Source organism: Stomoxys calcitrans, chromosome 4 (assembly GCF_963082655.1).
Source record: "Stomoxys calcitrans chromosome 4, idStoCalc2.1, whole genome shotgun sequence".
Lineage (NCBI taxonomy): Eukaryota > Metazoa > Arthropoda > Insecta > Diptera > Muscidae > Stomoxys > Stomoxys calcitrans.
In genome coordinates, this window is record NC_081555.1 from 114,406,190 (window position 1) to 114,429,378 (window position 23,189).

At 39.8% G+C, this 23,189-nt stretch overlaps 1 protein-coding gene across 3 annotated transcripts in view; it reads right to left on the reverse strand.

The window, feature by feature from the left end:
- LOC106084795 (probable G-protein coupled receptor B0563.6) overlaps window positions 1-23,189 on the reverse strand; it is a 253,318-nt gene that overhangs the window by 224,897 nt on the left and 5,232 nt on the right. Inside the window, exons 1-2 of one of the 3 annotated variants that reach the window (XM_059366542.1) lie at window positions 21,048-21,178; window positions 20,809-20,931 (exon numbers count right to left, since the gene is read on the reverse strand). The exons of 1 other annotated variant lie outside the window; for it this stretch is intronic. The gene's annotated coding sequence lies outside the window, so the exon portion shown is untranslated. Of the gene's footprint in view, window positions 1-20,808; window positions 20,932-21,047; window positions 21,179-23,189 lie in introns of those variants that run through there. One more of the 3 variants, XM_059366544.1, reaches the window with a different exon arrangement.

Genomic DNA, 23,189 nt, shown 5'->3' on the forward strand with positions numbered 1-23,189 from the left:
AACCCCATGTACTGAATCTCTAGTAATAACATCAGATTCCTAATTTATTGAAAGAACGACCTTTTCAGTTACATATCAGCATTAATGTGCTTTCGGGGGTGGGCGATCCCACACCCTTTGCCTAAAATTAATGTTTTACATTCTACTCTCTACTCTCAAATACCTTTTGTTAGAGAACCATATTACCTACATGTTATTGAGCGATTTTTGTTTTGTCGGCTTGCCAGAATGTTCCCGAAAATACTGCAGAATTACCCTATCATGGCTAGAACAGATTTTTGGGCCAGATCTCAGGTCCTTTATTATGGTAGATCAATTTGTGTGGTCCAAAAAAAGTAACACCAAGCTGTCGTTAAAATCGAAATCAGCGTTGAATTCTAAAAAGCTTTGCCCAAGAAACTGCGAATCTAAAGTCAATATCGAGCTTTCGGTCTGAAAATTTGACACAGTGGGACGTGTTAATTTCCTCGACATTCGTATTCTATCGAATCGGTCTATTTTTGGATATAGCTGTCATATACATATATCGATCTCCCGTTTTAAGTTCATAGGCCCATAAAAGGTGAATTTTTTATAGATGAATGATTTGTCGGTTTGTTTGTATAGACTCAAAAAACGGCTGAACCGATGGTGCATAATTATCCCGTGGTGAAAAAAGGGTACTACATTTTTTTGATATCTGAAGGGAGAGCACCCCTCCTCTTACCCTAATTTTCAGAAACGCCAAATCTCGGTGATGGGTGGTGCGATTTAAGCGACATTTTGTGTGCTCTCTTAAAGTCACCTAAAAATAAAAATATGGTATCCAAATTTTGGATGCGGTACCTAGGGGCCCCCCCCCCCCCCTCCCAAAACCTACAAAAAATATATATAGACCAATCATGACAATATGGGACTCAAATGAAAGCTATTTAAGAGTAGAAAACGTATCTGCTATCCAGTTGTCGGATTAAGTGTTTGGGGGACCACCCCAACCCCCAAAAACACCCCTAAATCGGACATATTTGCCGACCTTGTCAATATGGGACTCAAATGAGAGGTATTTGCGAGTAGAATACGAATTTGGTATCCAAATGTGGGACCAAGTACCTGGGGGTGCACCCCTTCTGCAAAACACCCCCCAAACAGGGCTTATTTACTGATCATGGCAATATAGGGCTCAAATAAATGATATTTAAGTGTAGAACACGAATCTGATATCCAAATGTGGGACCAAGTGGCCCCTAGGGGAGCGGTCTCACTCCCAAACCCTACAAAAAATATATATAGACCAATCATGACAATATGGGACTCAAATGAAAGTATTTAAAAGTAGAATACGTATCTGCTAACCGGACTAAATATTTGCTGGACCACCCCAACACCCAAAAACACCCCTAAATCGGGCATATTTGCCGACCTTGGCAATATGGGACTCAAATGGGAGGTATTTGCGAGTAGAATACGAACTTGGTATCCAAATGTGGGACCAAGTATCTAGGGGTGCACCCCTTCCGCAAAACACCCCCCAAACAGGACTTATTTACTGATCATGGCAATATGGGGCTCAAATAAATGGTATTTAAGTGTGGAATACGAATCTGATATCCAAATGTGGGACCAAGTGTAACAACAACTCTTTTAAAAACAACCCCCATAGAGGTCAAATTTACTACAATAGCAATATGGGGGTCAAATGAAAGGTCTTTGGGAGTAAAGCACGAATCTGATATCATTATTCGGTAAAAAGCGTGTATGGGGCCACCCCACCCCCTAAACACCACCCAAATAAGAAGTATTTTATGACCATTCCAACATGGGGCTGTATTTAGAAGTACTTTAGAACACGAATCTGATATATATTTTCAGGGCCAAGTCACCGAACGGCTGCCCCATCCCACAAAAAACCACCCCGAAAACGGTCATGTTTGCCGACTATGGAAATATGGGGCTCAAATGAAAGGTATTTGAGAGTAGACCACGAATCTGATATCAACATTCGGGACCAACTGCCTAGGGAACGTCCCACCCCTATAACAACGCCCAAATAGGACGTATTTGCTCACCATGACAATTTTGGGTCTTAAAGGGAGTGGATCCCGATATTGATAGTTTTTAGGGCCCATACCCTAAACCGGACATATTTGCTGACTTTGCAATATGAGTTTTAAATGAAAGGTATTTGAGATTAGAAAACGAATTTGATATCCAATTTGGAGGTCAATTGCACTATGGGGTCAAAATTAATGATATTTGAGAGTAGAGCACGATGCTGATATATTTTCAGGACTATGTGTGGGGGGACCACCCCAATCTCCAAAACACCCCTCAATGTGGGGCACAAATGAAAGGTATTGGGGGTCTACCCCTTTCCTAAAACATCCCACCCAAATGTGGGATCATGAATTTGGGGCACCGTCCCTTTCACATCGGATAAGAATTGCGCTCTCTAGAGGCTCAAGAAGTCAAGACCCAAGATCAGTTTATATGGCAGCTACATCAGGTTATGGACCGATTTGAACCATACTTGGCACAGTTGTTGGATATCATAACAAAACACGTGGTGCAAAATTTCATTCTAATCGGATAAGAATTGCGCACTCTAGAGGCTCAAGAAGTCAAGACCCAGATCGGTTTATATGGCAGCTATATCAGGTTATGGACCGATGTAAACTATACTTGGCACAGTTGGTGGATATCATAACAAACCATGTCGTGCAAAATTTCATCCCAATCGGATAAGAATTGCGCACTCTAGAGGCTCAAGAAGTCAAGACCCAAGATCGGTTTATATGACAGCTATACCAGGGAATGGACCGAATTGAACCATACTCAACACAGTTGTTAGAAGTGACACTAAAACACTATGTGCAAAATTTCAGTTAAATCGGATGAGAATTGCGCCCCCTAGAGGCTCAAGAAGTCAAGACCCTAGATCGGTTTATATGGCAGCTATATCAGGTTATAAACCGATTTGATCCACACTTAACACAGTTATTGGATATCATAACAAAACACGTCGTGCAAAATTTCATTCCAATCGGATAAGAATTGCGCACTCTAGAGGCTCAAGAAGTCAAGACCCAAAATCGGTTTATATGGCAGCTATATCAGGTAATGGACCGAAGTGAACCATACTTGGCACAGTTATTGGATATCATAACAAAACACGTCGTGCAAAATTTCATCCCAATCAGATAAGAATTACGCACTCTAGAGGCTCAAGATGTCAGGACCCAAGCTCGGTTTATATGACAGCTATATCAGGTTATGGACCGATTTGAACCATATTTGGGACAGTTATTGGATATCATAGCAAAACACGTCGTGCAAAATTTCATTCCAATCGGATAACAATTGCGCACTCTAGAGACTGAAGAAGTCAAGACCCAAGATCGGTTTATATGGCAGCTATATCGAAACATGGACCGATATGGCCCATTTACAATACCAACCGACCTACTCTAATAAGAAGTATTTGTGCAAAATTTCAAGCGACTAGCTTTACTCCTTCGGAAGTTAGCGTGCTTTCGACAGACAGACGGACGGACGGACAGACGGACGGACATGGCTAGATCGACATAAAATGTCGCGACGATTAAGAATATATATACTTTATGGGGTCTCAGACGAATATTTCGAGTAGTTACAAACAGAACGACGAAATTAGTATACCCCCCATCTTATGGTGGAGGGTATAAAAAATTAAAAAAATTATTTTTGTATGTAGATTTTAGTTATAAACAATAAAAACAAAACAAACAAGTAAAAAGGCGTTAAGTTCGGCCGGGCCGAACTTTGGATACCCACCACCTTGGATATATATATGAACCACCTTTCCTCAAAATCCGGTGTAAAATTCATACCTTATGCCCCATAGCAGCTATGTTCCGATTTGGACCAGATACTAATAAGTAAAAGTTATTGTTCAATTGTATATAACAAAAAATTGGTCTTTTTAGTAGTTATATCTAAAAATAAACCGATCTGAACTGTATACCACACGGATGTCGAAAAGCATAACATAAGTCAGTGTGTCAAATTTCAGTGCAATCGGATTAAAAATGCGCCTTTTATGGGGCCAAGACTTTAAATCGAGAGATCGGTTTATATGGCAGCTACATGCAAATCATGATCGATCTAGACCAACTTGCAGAAATATGTGGAGAAGCTTAACTTAACTCTTTGTCCCAAATTTCGGCAACATCGGGCAATAAATGCGCTTTTTATAGCCCCAAAACCTAACACCGAGAGATCGGTCTATATGGCAGCTATATCCAAATCTGAACCGATCTGAGCCGTATTGGCGGAGGACGTCGAAGGGCCTAAGACAACTCGCTGCCCTAATTTTCAGCAAAATCGGGTAATAAATGTAGCTTTTATGGGCCTATGACCCTAAATCGGAGGATCGGTCTATATGGCAGCTATATCAAAATCTAAACCGATCTGAGCCATATTGACGGAAGATATTGAAGGGCCTAAGATAACTCACTGTCCCGAATTTCAGCAAAATCGGATAATAAATGTGGCTTTTATGGGCCTAAGACCCTAAATTGGAGGATCGGTCTATATGGCAGCTATATCCAAATCTGAACCGATCTAGGCCAAATTGACGGAGGATGTTGAAGGGTCTAACACAACTCACTGTTTCGAATTTTAGCAAAATCGGATAATAAATGTGGCTTTTATGGGCCTAAGACCCTAAGGAGGATCGGTCTATATGGCAGCTATATCAAAATCTAAACCAATCTGAGCCATATTGACGGAAGATGTCGAAGGGCCTAAGACAACTCACTGTCCCGAATTTTAGCAAAATCGGATAATAAATGTGGCCTTTATTGGCCTAAGGCCCTAAATCGGTGGATCGGTTTATATGTGGGCTATATCATCATATAGTCCGATATAGCTCATCTTCGAACTAAACCTGCTTATGGATAAAAAAATAACCTGTGCAAAATTTCAGCTCAATATCTCTATTTTTGAAGACCGTAGCGTGATTTCAACAGACAGACGGACAGACGGACGGACATGTCTAGATCGTCTTAGATTTTTACGCTGATCAAGAATATATATACTTTATAGGGTCGGAAATGGATATTTCGATGTGTTGCAAACGGAATGACAAAATGAATATACCCCCATCCGTCGGTGGTGGGTATAAAAATCAAAAAAAAAAAAAAATTTATATCAAAAAAAAACATGATTTACAAAAAAGGTCCGTAGGGACCTTTTTACACGGCCGTGAAGTTCAGAACTGTCCCTCATCGGAGGGTTAAAGGATAATTTTGTTCCATATAAAGTAAAAGAAGGCGCAGCGGAGCGGGCCCGATTCAATGTTCAAAATTTTACCATTTCCCCTTTACCATTTAAAAACTAAAAGGTTTCTAATGAAAACATACAGCCCGGCGTTTGCTAACACCAATCTGCAAAACTTCTAAAGCATGTAAAAAGCTATCCACATTAAAGTAGTGTTAACACTTGGAATATTAATTTCGTCAAAAGAGTCCTTATCAAAAAATTATTATATCCCTAGGATGCTACTGCTTCTATGTGAGCATATGTGTGTGTGTGGGTATTACTATCTCACCATGTGTATGTGTGTGACTAATGCAGCGTTTTTATTTCCACTGCTTATGTTAATTCACACATATAGTAAATGATGATGATGAGTGCGTGTGTGTGTGTGTGTGTGTAATTTATTCAATTCAATTCATTAAACATATTCCCACAGACGCCATAGTCTCAGACTTCTGTTCTTTCAGCTTCACTTTGGAAGCTGTAGAACAATTAGGAATCAGTAAACCATATACGGCATAAACAAAGTTCATTTCTCATTCAAGGGCGAGTAAGAAAAAAAATGTTTATTTTTCATGAGTTGTAGTCGTCGGCACGGTCTGAATAAACACCAAGATAAGCAACTCCAAAATAAATTATTGTATAAATTATATTTTTGCAGTCTGATTTGATCATGGCAATGGTTTTGTCACGTGCTTCCGTAATTTACAAAGTCGCGATTGGGTGTTTGTGAACCGAAGCAGAGAATGAAAAATCTCAATGTTGAATGAATATAAAAAAAGCTGGAAAGTGGGAAAAATTTATAAATACAAAATTTGGGGGAATGGAAATTTTTGGTAAGAAGATATCATGATCTTATTTACGACTTTCAGATAAAAATATGTTCTATGCTTTCACAGTTGTTGATGTCATTCACCTTTTGCGAGTATACACCTACAAAGCACTTGTATATAAACTGCTTAAAAAAAAAATTGACAATTTTCTTTGGAAACTTTACACCCACTCGTATACTACAATCATTGCTTTTATGACAATATTCTTACCATTGCCACAACATACTTGCAGATATTACAAAAATAAACATAAAAGCTTATCAAGTGATTGACATTTCCCGGAATTCATGATAACAATCACCTTTAAAAGAAAAAACAACGTAATTTCGTAATATTTGCTGTATAAGAGGATGGAAGTTTCATTTATGCAATATTTAGGTTGAATTAACACCAACAACTTTTCGGTTCCAAAAATAAAGAGATTTAAATTAAAGTTCATTGGAAAGGAAAATGTTTTTGTTCTGGAGAAACGAATATCAACAAGTAAAAACGCAAGAAGTTCGGACGTGCTGAACTTGGGATACCCACCAGCATGGATATAATAATCATTCTATTGGGTTGCCCAAAAAGTAATTGCGGATTTTTTAAAAGAAAGTAAATGCATTTTTAATAAAACTTAGAATGAACTTTAATCAAATATACTTTTTTTACACTTTTTTTCTTAAGCAAGCTAAAAGTAACTGCTGATAACTGACAGAAGAAAGAATGCAATGATAGAGTCACAAGCTGTGAAAAAATTTGTCAACGCCGACTATATGAAAAAACCGCAATTACTTTTTGGACAACCCAACATTTAAAAGGGTGATTTTTTAGCTATTATTTTCTTGGTAACATTTTTGCTTCACTAGCAAACATCTTCAGTTTGGTCCATTATTTACCCATGAATCGCCTTACAAACGCACAACGCTTGCAAATTAATCGCACACTTCTTTCATTTCATGGCCAGTTTAATCGATCCACTGAAGCGGGTATTCGGGCTATTGTGACTAAATTTCGAACCAAATTTACATTGCAAATTGCAAATTTTCCCAATGAACATTCCACTAAAGAACGGGGGCAAACTTCTCACACATCAATGAGTGCAGTCCGATTCAAGTTTAACCTCAATGATAAGGGGCCTCCATTTTATAGCCGAGTCGGAACGGCTTGCCGCATTACGACACCTCTTAGGGGAGAAGTTTTACACGGCATAGTAGCTCACAAATGTTGCCAGCATTAGGACGCGCAAACCATAGCTAAAAATATTTTCTGATGGTCTCGCCAGTAATCGAACCCAGGCGTTCAGCGTCATAGGCGGACATGCTAACCTCTGCGCTACATTGTAGGACATTAAACCACCAACACGATTATGTAGAGTGGCAAATGAAGAAAATCTCTTAGCTGTATCGGTCCGTGTTAATGATGACCATTCATTATCGATTCGTTGCCATTCGCAGCAATTGAGCCTCTGTTACTCAAGAACGAGGAAAATTTTTCGCAAAGATTTAGGTGTGAAGCTTTTCAGAATACAGCTGGAGCAAGAATCCAAAGGCCGAACGACCTACCGCAAAGCAGAATTTTTGGTGAATCGGCTCTTGGAAAGTTAGCCGAAGATTCACTTTTATATCGAAAAATTGTGTTCAGCGACAAAGCTCACTTTTGGCTCATTGGTTACGTAAATAAGCAGAATTGTTGATTTTGGAGTGACAAACAGCCAGAAGCATTGCAAGAGCTACCAATTCATCTGGAAAAAAACACAGTTTGGTGGGGTTTATGCGCTGGTGGCATCAATGGATCGCGCTTCTTCAAAGATGATGCGAATCGTAACGGAACTGTGAATGGTGAGCGCCATGGTGATGTGATATTCAATTTTTTTGGCCCAAGAATGCAAGAGCTTGACCTGCATAGCGTATGGTTTTAATAAGACGGTGCCACATGCAAAGACGGTGCCACATGCCAAGACGGTGCCACATGCCACACAGCACACATACCAATAGACTTATTGAGAGGCAAGATCGGTGAATATTTTTTTTTTTTTAAGTTAGGGACCGGTGAATTGGCTTACTAGAGCGCGCGATTTAACACTTAAAGACCATTTTTTGTTGGGCTGTTTAACAGCTCCTGTATATACAGACATATATACGCTATAATTGACGAATTCGAAGACAACATTGAAACCACATCAAATTAAGATTTCATGCATTTATCTGAAGTTTGTGTGTGTGTTTTTTTTTTATCAAAAACTTTCGTATAGCTCTCTAAAAATCACCTTTTATTATTACTCCACTACCATATCCGTAGTAATATCTAAATAGGGACTGGTCTGGAACATATTTTATTCATGTCCCAAGAACTCTTGTACAAATAATAGTTTCAGCGATATCAGGCAATAAATCCGCTGTTTATAGGATCAAAACCTAAATTGGAAGATCGGTTAATACCGAAGCTATTTCTTTATAGCCTAATGTGGATTAAAGGCGCCCCGGTAGCCGAGTTGGTAGCGTGCTTGGATTACCAGTGCAGGGGTCATGGGTTCGATTCCCGCCTCAAGCCTTGGTCGCCTTGTCGCTACTGTGGTATCACAATGGACTTAAAATTGTCTAAGTGAGTCTCTAAAGGACTGCCACTCTTACCTAAACCTCAACCTAATCTGGAGGCCACCGTAGCGCAGAGGTTAGCATGTCCGCGTATGACGCTGAACGCCTGGGTTCGAATCCTAGCGAGACTATCAGAAAAAATTTTTAGCGGTGGTTTTCCCCTCCTAATGCTGGCAACATTTGTGAGGTACCATGCCATGTAAAACTTCTCTCCAAAGAGGGGTCGCACACCGTTCGGACTCGGCTATAAAAAGGAGGCCCCTTATCATTGAGCTTAAAACTTATAGCTGACTGCACTCATTGATATGTGAGAAGTTTGCCCCTATTCCTTAGTGGAATGTTCATGGGCAAAATTTGCAATTTACTATCTGGATCATATCTGAGTCGGATGTCGGGAGGCTTAAAACAACTCACTGACTCACATTTCAGCGAAATCGGGCTATAAAAAACCTTTATGGGTTTCAGACCCTTAATCGGTATATATTACCGCTATATCTAAATATAGTCCGATCTGAATCATATTAAGGTTTGATGTCGGGAAGCTTACAAAATCTCACTGTTTAAAGCTTTAACGAAATCGGGTAATAAATACAGCTTTTATGGACTTTAGACCCTTTATCGGGAGATCGGTCTATATGGCAGCTATATATAAATATAGTCCGATTTGAACCATATTTGGGTCGGATGTCGGGAAGCCAGAAATAACTGTTTCAAAATAAAGCTTTTATGAACTTCAGACCCTTTATCGGCAGATCGGTCTATTTTTCAGCTATATCCAAATTTAGTCCGATATGTACATATTTGGTTTGATTGTCGGGAAGACTTAACTACCCAGCGATATCGGTCTATATGGCAGCTATATCTAAGTATGGTCCCATTTGGCCCATTCAAGAACTTAAACAGAGTGCATCAAAAAAACGTGTCTGTTCGTTAACTCGCCTTATAATTTGTCGACGATCCAAAATCCATATGCTTTGTAGGATCGTAAATGGATATTTCGATGTGTTGCAAACGGAATGAATAACTAAATATAGCCCCTATTCTATGGTGGTGGGTATAAACATGTTTCATGTATGATTTTTTTTTTTTTTTTTTTTTTTTGAGATATTGGACAATTTTTATCAATATCTTTTGGTTCCTAGAACTAAAATCATTTAAATTAAGGTTCATTGGAAGGGAAAGCAATTCATAAACGACTTCTTTTTCGGAAACGAATATAAAAATTTTTCATATACGGTGATTTTTTTGGGAAAACGAATATCAAAAGATAATTTGAGATACTTCTTACGGAAGTCGCTTCATAAAATAAAAATTTAAGTGAAAGACTGAAATAAGTATAGACTTAATTACAAGTGAACGCATTCTAAAGCTGGTATTACACGATATGTATTGTCATACGTATTTTCATAAAAAAAAAACAACTCTGAAAAATGTACACATCGTGTGACACATAGAATAATTTGATACAACTAAGCAAAAACGTGTTAAGTTCTGCGGTGCCGAAATTTTGTTACCCACCATCATGGAAATATACATCATCCTATTTATACCCTAACCCACTACTGTAATACAGTGTGTTTAACTTAGTGGATTTGTTTGTAACACCCAGAGGGAAGATTTAGCTATGTCCGACTGTCGGTCCGTCCGTCTGTCTGTCCGTCTGTCTGTACGTCTGTCTGTCCGTCTGTCTGTCCGTCTGTCTGTCCGTCTGTCTGTCCGTCTGTCTGTCCGTCTGTCTGTCCGTCTGTCTGTCCGTCTATCTGTCCGTCTGTTTGTCCATTTATATGTCCGTCTATCTGTCCTTCCGTCTGTCCGCCCATGTTAATTTGTGTACAAAGTACAGTTCGCAAATTTCATCCGATCGTCTTCAAATTTGGCACGGGCATCTTTTTTGGCCTAGAGACGAAGTGTGTTGAAATTGGAAAAAAACGGTTCAGATTTAGATATAGCTCTCATATATATGTTTGTCCGATTTAAACCAATACTGCAAAAATATAGTCATCTGTGAACAGGATTTCACGAAATGAGTCTCGACATTACTGGTGAGTTTGAAAGAAATGGGCTCCGATGCACATATATATATCTATCGCCCAATTTCAATTCTAGAGCCTTTGCAAGCACATTTATCAACCGATCTTATCAAAACTTTGAACTGCGCTTTCTTCTACGACTACCACAACTCGCTGTTTCAAATTTCAGCGAAATCAGAAAACAAAACCGGCAGATAGGTCCACATGGAACTGCTCCAACGTCTCATCATCTTCCCCGCATGCCCTACACATGCTATCACTTGCCGCACCGATTTCACATAAGTGAACTCGTAGTCCTATGTGTCCCGTTATGGTACCAACAGCTATACTGACCTCCTTCTTGCTTTCTTTCAGTAATAGCTTCGTCTTCACACTATCTGGGTCCCCCCGTAGGATTTTCGCCGTCCTACCGACCGTTTCGCTGTTCCACAATGTTGCATGCGCATTCGTCACCCACTCCCTCGGACTCGGACTGCGTCGACCCGAAAGGCTTCGGGTTAACCAAGTTTATTGACGGCAGTCCTCTAGCCTTCACAGCCAAATCGTCTGTCCTTTCATTTCCCCTTATTCCGTTATGGCCCGGCACCCAAACGAAGCGGATTTTCCCATCCTCAGAGAAGGCGTTAATTTCCTTCTTACACTGCAAGACTGTTCGTGACCTTACCGTCGTGGTTGTCATTGCCCTTATGGCAATTTTACTGTCGGTAAAGATGTTCACACTCGACGTCCTCGCGATAGCACAACACCACTTCGCGCATTCCGTGATTGCCCGGATCCCCACCTGCAGGACCGGCGTTAATTTCCTTCTTACACTGCAAGACTGTTCGTGACCTTACCGTCGTGGTTGTCATTGCCCTTATGGCAATTTTACTGTCGGTAAAGATGTTCACACTCGACGTCCTCGCGTTAGCACAACACCACTTCGCGCATTCCGTGATTGCCCGGATCTCCACCTGCAGGACCGTATATGTTCGGAAAATCTTATTGATGAGATTCAGGATTGGAGGGTTTCCATGGAACACTCTTTCTCTGACCATCGCTACATTAGGTTTAGAATAGCATAGCCAGTGCCCAATCCGTTAACTTTCCGGAAAAAGTTGAAAATCAACTGGACAAAATTCGGAAGACTACTCAGAAGGAGACCTAGGCAAGATAATTTAGATTGTCCAAGCATAAAAGACATTGATGACAATGTCAACAGGATTACGACTGCACTGGTGGGGTCTTTCGGAGTCCCACCAGGATAGGAAATAAGCCCACGAAAATCCCTGGATGACCGGGGAGATTCGCAATATTGTGAAAGAGGTCCGCAGACTATAACAGAGCCCGTCGTAAAAAATCGGAAGTATATTGGGATGTGCATTACACACGGCTTGGAGGCCACCATAGCGCAGAGGTTAGCATGTCCGCCTATGACGCTGAACGCCTGGGTTCGAATCCTGGCGAGACCACCAGAAAAAGTTTTCAGCGGTGGTTTTCCCCTCCTAATGCTGGCAACATTTGTGAGGTACTATGCCATGTAAAACTTCCCTCCAAAAAGTTGTCGCACTGCGGCACGCCGTTCGGACTCGGCTATAAAAGGGAGGCCCCTTATCATTGAGGTTAAACTTGAATCGGACTGCTCTCATTGATATGTGAGAAGTTTGCCCCTGTTCCTTAGTGGAATTTTCTTGAGCAAAATTTGGATTTTGTATTTTTGGTGAGATATAAGAATTATTTGTAGAGAAGTTAAGTCTTGACTTTTTTAATGAATGGACGACATACATGCCCACTATCGGATCATAGTCTGAGATCGGTTGAATTCGTTTTTCCTGTGAACCAAACATCCTTACAATGTTGGGGTTAGACCTATTTCTTTACTTTTAAATATTAAATAACTCTTCCTAACGACTCACAACTTTCTGGTTTATTTAAAGCAAATCGATAGTGAGTGCATTATTTATGAGTTTTCCGGAAGCATATGTCTTCTTTTGCAATGACCCTTATATAAATGTGAAAATTTATTAAAATTACATCAGATTTTTATTCCGCATGGAATATTTACACAATTTTGATTAAATTAGTGGAAGGCCATAAGCAAATTTATTACGGCAATTATTATCGAAAACATGAAATATGCATATTTCATTTATATAATGCCAAAGATAACACAGCTCTTGAATACATTTGCTTAATGGCTAATTGTGGTCCATTGAGTCGAGCTGAGACTGAACGACCGAATGAGCGACAGACCAAGCGAACAATGGAATCAATAATGTAAATAAATATTTTGATATTGTGGCCAAAAGCAAATCAAGGCTTAATTACATGGCATGGATAAGAGCTTAAGGAAATTGAGAAGAAGAACTTGTGCTGTACGATTCATTGCTTGGCAAGCTTTTAAAAGCCAATGAATGGCAGGCAGTGGGGACAAAATTCAATCGGCTATTTTATTAAAATAATAACGCCTTCACATCCCATCAAATTTGGCCATATTTACTATTAAAAATTTGCCTTTGCAATAAATATGGCCAATAAAAAAAACAAACCATACAAAGTCTATGGTCGAAATGTGGAAAATAACAATAAAATACTCCCATTTTGTAGCTTTCTTTCATTTGCACAGTCAGATTTTTGAATCCCATAAATTTTAACACTTTGTAAAACATAAACGCCAAATGTGTCTTCCATGGGCCATGGGAATGATTCACTTTATGGCGGCCATGATGGCTGGCATTGGCGAAGGGGGCTAATCACTTCATAAAACTGAAATAAAAATATTAAATATTTCGTTTATTTTTTTTCTTCTTCGCTTTGGCGAGATGAAATAAAGACATCATAAAAACAATAAACGAAGTTTTAAATAGACGATAGCGGTGACTATCACAGACTGTTGCCACAAAATTTACGCCATTTAAATGGAAGGAATTATGTGGGGGGCGTGGGGCGAAGGAAATTGGCCTTTTTGGCATCAAATGGTAGGTGATACAACTGGAGGCTTTAAAAAAAACCCTATTGCCTCACGATGCCCTAGCCACGTCATACTATTTATTTTTAATATTTTGCGTAAGGTTAAGAAAACGAAACGAAATTGTGTTAAATTGACAGTTTTTATTGATGGAGGGTGTTACAACTGTTTAAGTTGAAATATTCAAAAGTTTGGCCGGGCCAAATCTTATATACCACCCACCATGGTGACATCTGTCGAGTTCTTTGCGCATTATCTGTCTTTAGGCAAGCAAAGTATAATGCATAAGGACGAAGGAGCAGTTCGATTCGTGGCTCAAGAAGCGAAATCGGGAGATCGGTTTACAAGGGAGCTGTATCAAGCTATAGATCGATTCTGACACATGACACCATGTGCGAAATTTCAGTCAAATCGGATGAGAATTGCGCCCTCTAAAGGCTCAAGAAGTCAAGACGCAAGATCGGTTTATATGGCAGCTATATCAGGTTATAGACCAATTTTAACCATACTTCGCATAGTTGTTGCAAGTAATATCACAACACTATGTGCACAATTTCAGTCAAATCGGATAAGAATTGCGCCCTCTAGAGGTTCAAGAAGTCAAGACCCAAGATCGGTTTATATGGCAGCTATATCAGGTTATGGACTGATCAGGACCATACTTGGCACAGTTATTGGAAGTGATATTAAAACACTATGTGCAAAATTTCAGTCAAATCGGACGAGAATTGCTCCCTCTAGGACTCAAGAAGTCAAAACATGGACCGATTTGGCCCATTAACAATCCCAACCGACCTACAATAATAAGAAGTATTTGTGCAAAATTTCAAGCGGCTAGCTCTACTCCTTCAAAAGTTAGCGTGCTTTCAACAGACAGATGGACGGACGGACATGGTAGTTAGGCTCAAGAAGTTAAGACCCAAGATCGGTTGATATGGCAGCTATATCAGGTTATAGACCGATTTGAACCATACTTGGCACAGTTGTTGAATGCCGTAACAAAACACGTCGTGCAAAATTTCATTTCAATCGGATAAGAATTGCGCCCTCTAGAGGCTCAAGGAGTCTAGACCCAAGATCGGTTTGTATGGCAGCTATATCAGTTTATGGACCGATTAGAACCATACTTCGCATAGTTGCAAAATTTCAGTCAAATCGGATGAGAATTGCGCCCTCTAGAGGCTCAAGAAGTCAAGACCCAAGATCGGTTTATATGGCAGCTATATCAAAACATGGACCGATTTGGTCCATTTTCAATCCCAACCGACCTACACTAATAAGAAGTATTTGTACAAAATTTCAAGCGGCTATATTTACTCCTTCAAAAGTTAGCGTGCTTTCGACAGACAGACGGACTGACGGACATGGCTAGTTCGACTTAAAATGTCACGACGATCAAGAATATATATACTTTATGGGGTCTTAGACGCATATTTCGAGGTGTTACAAACAGAATGACGAAATTAGTATACCCCCATCCTATGGTGGAGGGTATAAAAACAAGATAATATTGTAAGACAATCTTCTGTTAGGGTCTTAACCTATTAACGCCAGACCCTCGATTCCCTTGTCCGATTGCGATGAAATTTCATATATTCATTATTTAGAGTGAGAGAGACAGACCCATTGAAAAGCACACGATCGACTCAGAATCACTTCCTGATTCGATTTAGCTATGTCTGTCTGTCCATGTTAATTTGTGTACAAATTACGGGTCGCAATTTTCATCCGATAGTCTTCAAATTTGGCGCAAGCATTTGCTTGGGCCTAGAGACGAAGCCTATTGAAATTGGCAAAAATCGGTTCAGTTTTCGATATAGCTCCCATACATGTTATTTCGATTCGGACTAAAATTGCTATTATATCGTCATTTGTAAACTGATTCTCACTAAATTTTGAACGGGGGTTTCCCTTATAAGCCTCGACAATATTGGAAAATTTCACAGAAAACGGCTCAGATATAGATATAGCTCCCAAATATATGTTCGTCCAATTTGGACTAGTATTGCAATAATTTGGTCATTTGTTAACGGATTCACACGAAAATTGGCACAAAGTGATTCCCGGTATTGCTATTGAATTTAATAGAAATCGGTTCAGATTTAGGTATAGCTCCCATATGTAATTTCCTCCGATTTGAACCGATTTCGACCAAACTCTTTAGATATTGTGGTAGTCATCGAGGAAAATGATGATTGGTCAATAAATGCACTTGAAGTGGCTCTAGAAGTGAAATATATGACAGCTATATCTAAATCTGAACCGATTTTTATAAAATTCGGTACTACATTTTTTGTGTTCTCTTATAGTAACCTACAATACAAACAAAAATTTGGTATCCAAATTTCGGATGGGGTACCTAGGGGGGCTGCCCCAGCCCCAAAACTTACCAATTATATATATAGACCAAGATTATAAAACGTATCTGATATCCACTTGTCGGACCAAGTGTTTAGGGGACCCCCACCCCTCTCCAACCCCCAAAACACCCCTAAATCGAACATATTTACCGACTATAACAATATGGGACTCAAATGAAAGGTCTTTGGAAGTAAAACACGAACCTGATATCAATGTTCGGGAAAAGTGTCTATGGGGCCACCTCACCCACATAGCACCACCCAAATAGGAAGTATTTGCTGACCGTTGCAATATGGAGCTCAAATAAGAGGTATTTTAGAGTAGAACACGAATCTGATATATATTTTCAAAGGCAAGGCACTGAGTGGCCGCCCCATCCCCCGAAACACTCCCCAAACCGAACATGTTTGGCGACTATGGAAAAATGGAGCTCAAATGAAGGTTATTTGGGAATAGACCATGAATCCGACATCAACATTCGGGACCAACTGTCTAGGGGACGTCCCACCAACATAACAACCCCCAAATAGGACATATTTGCTCACAAAGACAATTTGGATCTTCAAGACAGACGAGCTCGATATTCATAGTTTTTAGGGCCCATACCGCAAACCGGACATATTTGATGACTTTTTCAATAAAGGGCTTAAGTGAATGGTATTTGAGATTTAAAAACTAATTTAATATCCAATTTTGAGGCCAATGGCAATATTGGGTTCAAATAAATGATATATAGTTATATGACAATAGAGTTGCTGATATATTTTCCGGGCCTAGTATTTGGGGGACCACCCCACTCCCCAAAACACCCATAAATCGGGCATATTTACTGACCATGTCAATGTGGGGCTTAAATGAAAGGTATTAGGGAGCAGAGCAAGAATTTAGACCCACCTTTGGGACCAATTTTCTGGGGGTCTACCCCCTTCCCCAAAATACCCCACAAACAGTTATTTTTTACTGACCATCGCAATATGGGGCTCAAACAAAGGTATTTGGGAGTAGAATACGAATTTGATATCCAAATGTAGGACCATGTATTTAGGGCATCAACCCTTCCCCGAAACATCCTCCCAGGGGTAAAAAGTTTTCGACCATGCCAATAAGTGGCACAAATGAAAGGTATTGGGGATTAGAAAAGGAATTTAATAACCCATTTTGGGGCCATGTGTTTGGGGGACGCCTTATCCTGTAAACTCCCCTTAAACCAATGGCAATATGGTGTTTAAATAAATGGTATTTGAGAGTAGAGCACGATTTTTATATTTTTTCAGGGCTAAGTGTCTGAGGGACCTCCTCACCCCACAAAGCACCCCTAAATTGAACATAATTGGAGAAAATTTCACAACCAAGGCAATATGGGGCTTAAAAAAAAGGTATTTGGGAGTAGAGCACGAAATTTGTACCCAATTTCAGGATCATGTTTCTGGTGGTCCACACCATTCACTTAACCCACCAACCACCACCCTGGGATCCTTCCCAGTGTGTATAGAGAAGTCTTTTAAAAATGGGGTACATCAAACATCCAAACTTAAATGACCTTAAACCCTCTGAGCGAATTCAGACACCAATATAGATCATATGGGATTCAGATAAGGCATTTATATTTGCCGCAGAAGCACGGCTGTGACAGAACACGCTCTATACAAGGAGACAAAAAGACTCACCACCGTAATGGAAAAGAGCAAGAAAGAAAAGTGGGAGAAATTAGGAGAAGATATAAACAGAGACCCGAGAGGGCCTCGGATACAACATTGTGATGGGTGGTAAACAGCTGTTATGGACTGGAGAACAATGTATAAAATATTCCACACACCTTTCCCCGACACGACGGAGTGTCTTTCGGAAGGTGTTTTTCCGGAGGTATGGAAGAGACATAAGCTGGTGCTCATAACAAAGCCCAAAGGTGATCCAAAATCCAGATCCTCATACAGACCGCTTTTATATATAAATCTCAGGATATGAATATGAAGTCACATCAGGAATGGTGCAAGGATTCATGCTTGGATCGGATCTTTGGAATGCCAATTATTATGGAATACTTCGAACAGAAATGCCAGACGAAACCTTTCTAGTAGGATATGCTGTCAACAGGGCAAGATACACGGAAAGTGTAGAACGCAAACTACGAGAGGTGATGCTAAGGGCAAAAGACTGGCTGAGCTCCTACAGCTTGCAACTTGTCATGCAGAAGACGGAGTTGATACTCCTAACGGGATAAAATATCCCAGTGCAAGTGGATATCCACATAGACGACATACTGGTGAAGACCAAAAGATCGGTCAAAAAAAAGTTTGGACGGTGGCGTAGCCCGCAGCCCTAGGAATAGTCGGACAGACCTACAGGCCATGAAGCGAGCCAGGCTGTACACCGCAAAGTGCAACACTCAGAGAGGACAGGTTGAGATTGAAACGGATCATATACGTGTCATATGAGAGGAGAATATCGAGAGATGGCAACAAAGGTGGACTAATGAGAATCGGGCCAGGTGGACAAATACACGATGTAGGGATGTAGAGAGATAGGAAGCACGGTAACGTAAACTATTACGTCACACAGCTGTTGACAAGCGATGGTTACTTCCGAAAATATCTGAATGAAATGGGCAAATTCTCCTTAAGCAGATGTATTTACGAAGATCTAGAAGTTGCAGACGATGTGGAACGGACATTCGTCTACTGCGAGCGCTAGGTTGAAAGACGACGTTTCGCCTGGGACAATAGTCCAGAGAATGCTGGAAGACGAGAGGAGTATAAATGCGGAGGTGTGGGAGCAGACACAATGAAGATGATATGGATAATCACCAGATATGGGGTCCAGGTGGAATTAATACCCAGGGGTGACAAAGGGTGGGTTTTTAGCCGGTATCGTTGATAACAGAGTCCGGCATAAAGCGAGAGGTGTACTTGTCACATGCGTAAAGCATTTTCAGATTCTGACATACAAAAAAAAAGGTACCGGGCAAAGAATTTGACAAATGCGATGCATGGTGGAGGGTATAAGAGGGTATATAAGATTCGGACCAGCCGCTCTGACTCCAAGAAGCATTTACATTCATAGCTTTAATTAGAGTGGCATAAAATTTTTGCTAAACAGACTCACTTAGACAATTTTAATCCCATTGTGATACCACAATAGCGACAGACCAGGCCTCTAATGAAAATCGCACCCACGACCCCACACTGGCACTCCGAGCACGCTAACAACTCGGCTACAGGACGCCTTGGTTTGTGGATAAAGCTCGACAAACAGAGATGGGCCAAGAATTCAAATCATGAGATCGGTTTAAATGAGAGCTACACCAGGTTATTGACCGATTTGAACCGTACTTGCCACAGTTTTTGGATATTACATCAAAACCCTTTGTGCAAAAGAGCCCGCTCTGGACCGTATTCGAGACAATACAACTCACTGTTCTAAATTTCAGCGAAATCCGGTAATAAATACGCCTGTTGTAGGCTTAAGACCCTAAATCTGCATACCGTTCTATATGGCAGCTATATGTAGATATGGTCCGATATAAACCATATTAGAGTCGGATTTCGAGGCCCCTAGTGCAACAACTGTTTCAAATTTTAGCAAAATCAGAGAATGCGTCTTTCATGGTCTTTAGACCCTAAAGCTGAAAATCGGTCGATTGTCTTAATACAACTCAATGTTCCAAATTTCATCAAAATTGCGTTATAAATGCGCCTGTTATAGGCTTAAGACCCTAAATCTGCATATCGTTCTATATAGCAGCTATATGTAGATATGGTCCGATATAATCCATATTAGAGTCGGATGTCAAGACCCCTTGTGCAACAACTCACTGTTTAAAATTTTAGCAAACTCAGAGAATAAATGCGCATTTTATGGTCTTTAGATCCTATGTCAGCGAAGTCGGGTAATAAATGCGCCTGTTATAGGCCTAAGACCCTAAATCTGCATATCGTTCTATATGGCAGCTATATGTAGATATGGTCCGATATAATCCATATTAGAGTCGGATGTCGAGAAACCTTGTGCAACAACTCACTGTTTAAAATTTTAGCAAACTCAGAGAACAAATGCTCATTTTGTGGTCTTTAGATCCTATGTCAGCGAAGTCGGGTAATAAATGCGCCTGTTATAGGTCTAAGACCCAAAATCGGCAGATCGATCTATATGACAGCTTTACAAAACTTTGTCCGATCTGGACCATCTTTTGGTTCGGATATGGACGGGCCTAATAAAATTCACTCTTCTGAATTTCAGCAAAATCTGGAAATAAATCCGGCTTGATATAGGCTTTAGACCCTAAATCACCAGATCGGTCTTTATGGCAGCTATATCCAAATATTGTCCGATGTGGCGCATTCAAGAAGTTAACCTGCGTATAGAAGAAATACGAGTTTGTGCAACATTTAAATTGAATATCTCAATTTTTAAAGACTGTAGAGTGATTACAACTAAAGAGCACACGGACGGACGGACACACAGAACAGAGGGACGTAAAATCGTCGTAGAATTTTATTACGATACGAAATAGACATGTATTCTTAAAAAAGTGTTAGTTATCTACTTTTTTCCAGTTCATAAAAACCTTCAGGGGTTGCGGTTTAAAAAACACCACCAATCAATTAATCTCACACTTTAAAATTCCAAGCACACTTTATCACTTGTTCCGTCAGCTACAACACAATAATTAATTTATTTATGCTAATATATTCCCATTTATATGTACATATGTATGTATGGTATGCATGTTCTTTGTACATGACTGTCTCAGATTTGTATTTACATATTTGCATTATTTGTAAACGCACCTGAGATTTCTTAGATATTCCTTTGCTCCGTGAACACTGTGACGTATGAGTGATGATAGAAACTTTAAAGTAGATCACATCATAGAAACATAAATCATTCTTAGTAATCCTCATACACTGTATCTGAATGAAAACATATTTAATGTAGTAACTCTAAGGTTTAAGCTATGACATCATACACAAAACTTGTCAACATTTTGATTAAGTTTTCATAAATTTTCACACATTATTGAAACTACCTTTAGGTTTTCATTTTCTATTTCACCATTTCCAAAGTAATCTACTATTAACTTCATTGTTTACCCCAGTTATTTGGGAATTAATTGTTTAAAACTTAAGCGAAACCATTTCTATTAGACGTCCACATCGTTCCGAGTCCCGTTTGCAACTGATTGAGATCCATAACATGCGCCCGTATTATGAACATTGAAATTTGATATTACATTGAACATGAAAATTAGACGAAACTAGCCATGTTTCGACGACATTTAGAATTCATTCAATGAAACCTGATATAACTCTCCCGCACTCTGTGAGCAGTCTATTGTGCCCCGGAGCAATGTAGCTGTATGCAGTTGTAACCTTCACAGTTAAGTTGTTAGTTTATTTGTAACACAAGCACATACTCCTCATACATATTCAGCTCTCTGAGAGCATGCGCTTTGCGCTCGCTGTTAGTTATGCAAAAGGGGGATAGAACAGCTGTTTGATTGCAGGTCCTGCTGTGTTTATTTTTGTTGGCAGTTAAGAAATCAAAACAAACAGAAATGTTTGTATCTGTGTGGGTGCATGGGTGTGTGTCGTGTGTTTGGAGTTGTAGGTGAAGGTGTTTCAGTGAAAGTACCTGTATGTTTACAGGCATAAGGTTTGCTATGCTGAAATGCAATTTGGTGTAACTAACGAAAAAAAATTTCTTATCTTCTTTCGACCCAAAAACAAAAAAAAACCGAAATGGTGAGAAATTAGAAATAAGAAATGAAAATACCATTTAAACTTTAACAAGTAAAAGGGTGCTTAGTTCGGCCGGGCCGAATCTTAAGAACCCACTACCATGGATTCTGCCAAAAATTTATACAAAATTAAATTTAGTTGAAGGGCATAATTTTATGTTACATATACTATGGAAAAATTAAAGCTTCTAGGAACCGAACTATCATCCTTGACCGGTTTACATGGGAGATATATCAGGTTATAGACTAATTGGGACCGCATTTATTGCAGTTGTTGGAAGTCGCAACGGAATACCGCACTTGTTGGAAGTCATAACAGAACACTACATGCAATATTTAAGCCAAATCGGACAAAAATTGCGGCTTCTAAGATCTCAAGAAGTCAAATCGGAAGATCGGTTTATGTGGGAGCCATATCAGGTCATAGACCGATTTGGACCGTACTGAGCACAGTGTTTAAAGTCATAACGGAACACTAACTGCAAAATTTCAACCAAATCTGACAAAATGTGCGCCTTGTAAGGGCTCAAGAAGTCAAATCGGAAGATCGGTTTATATGGAAGCTATATCATGTTATTGACCGATTTGGGCCGTACTAAGCGCAGTTATTTTAACTCCTAACAGAACACTATGAGCAAAATTTAATTAATATCGAACAATTATTGCGGCTCCCAGGGGTTCAGGAAGTAAAATAGGGAGATCGGTTTATATGGGAGCTATATCAGGTTATAGACCGATTTAGATCATACTTGCCACAGTTGTTGGAAGTCATAGCAGAACACTATGAGCAAAATTTAATCAAAATCGAACAATTATTGCGGCTCCCAGGGGTTCAGGAAGTCAAATAGGGAGATCGGTTTATATGGGAGCTATGTCAGGTTATAGACCGATTTGGACCGTACTAGGCACAGTTATTGGAAGTCTAACAGAACAATGCACGCAAAATTTCAGCCAAATCGGATGAAAATTGAGGCTTCCAGGGGCTCAAGAAGTCAAATCGGGAGATCGGTTTATATGGGAGCTATATCAGATTATAGACCTATTTGGACCGTACTTAGCACAGTGTTTCAAAATCATAATAAAATACTAGATGTTCAATTTCAGCGGAATGTGACATAAGTTGCGGCTTCTAAGACCTCAGGAAGTCAAATCGGGATATCGGTTTATATGGGAGCTATATCAGACTATAGGCCGATTTGCACCATACTTAGCACAGTGTTTCAAAGTCATAATAAAACACTAACTGTTCAATTTCAGCCAAATCTGACAAAAGTTGCGGCTTGTAAGGGCTCAAGAAGTCAAATCGGGTGATTGGTTAATATGGGAGCTATATCAGGCTATAGACCGATTTGGACCGTATTTAGCACACCTGTTGGTAGTCGTACCACCCAAAATTTCAGGCAAATCGGACAAAAATTGCTGCTTGTAAGG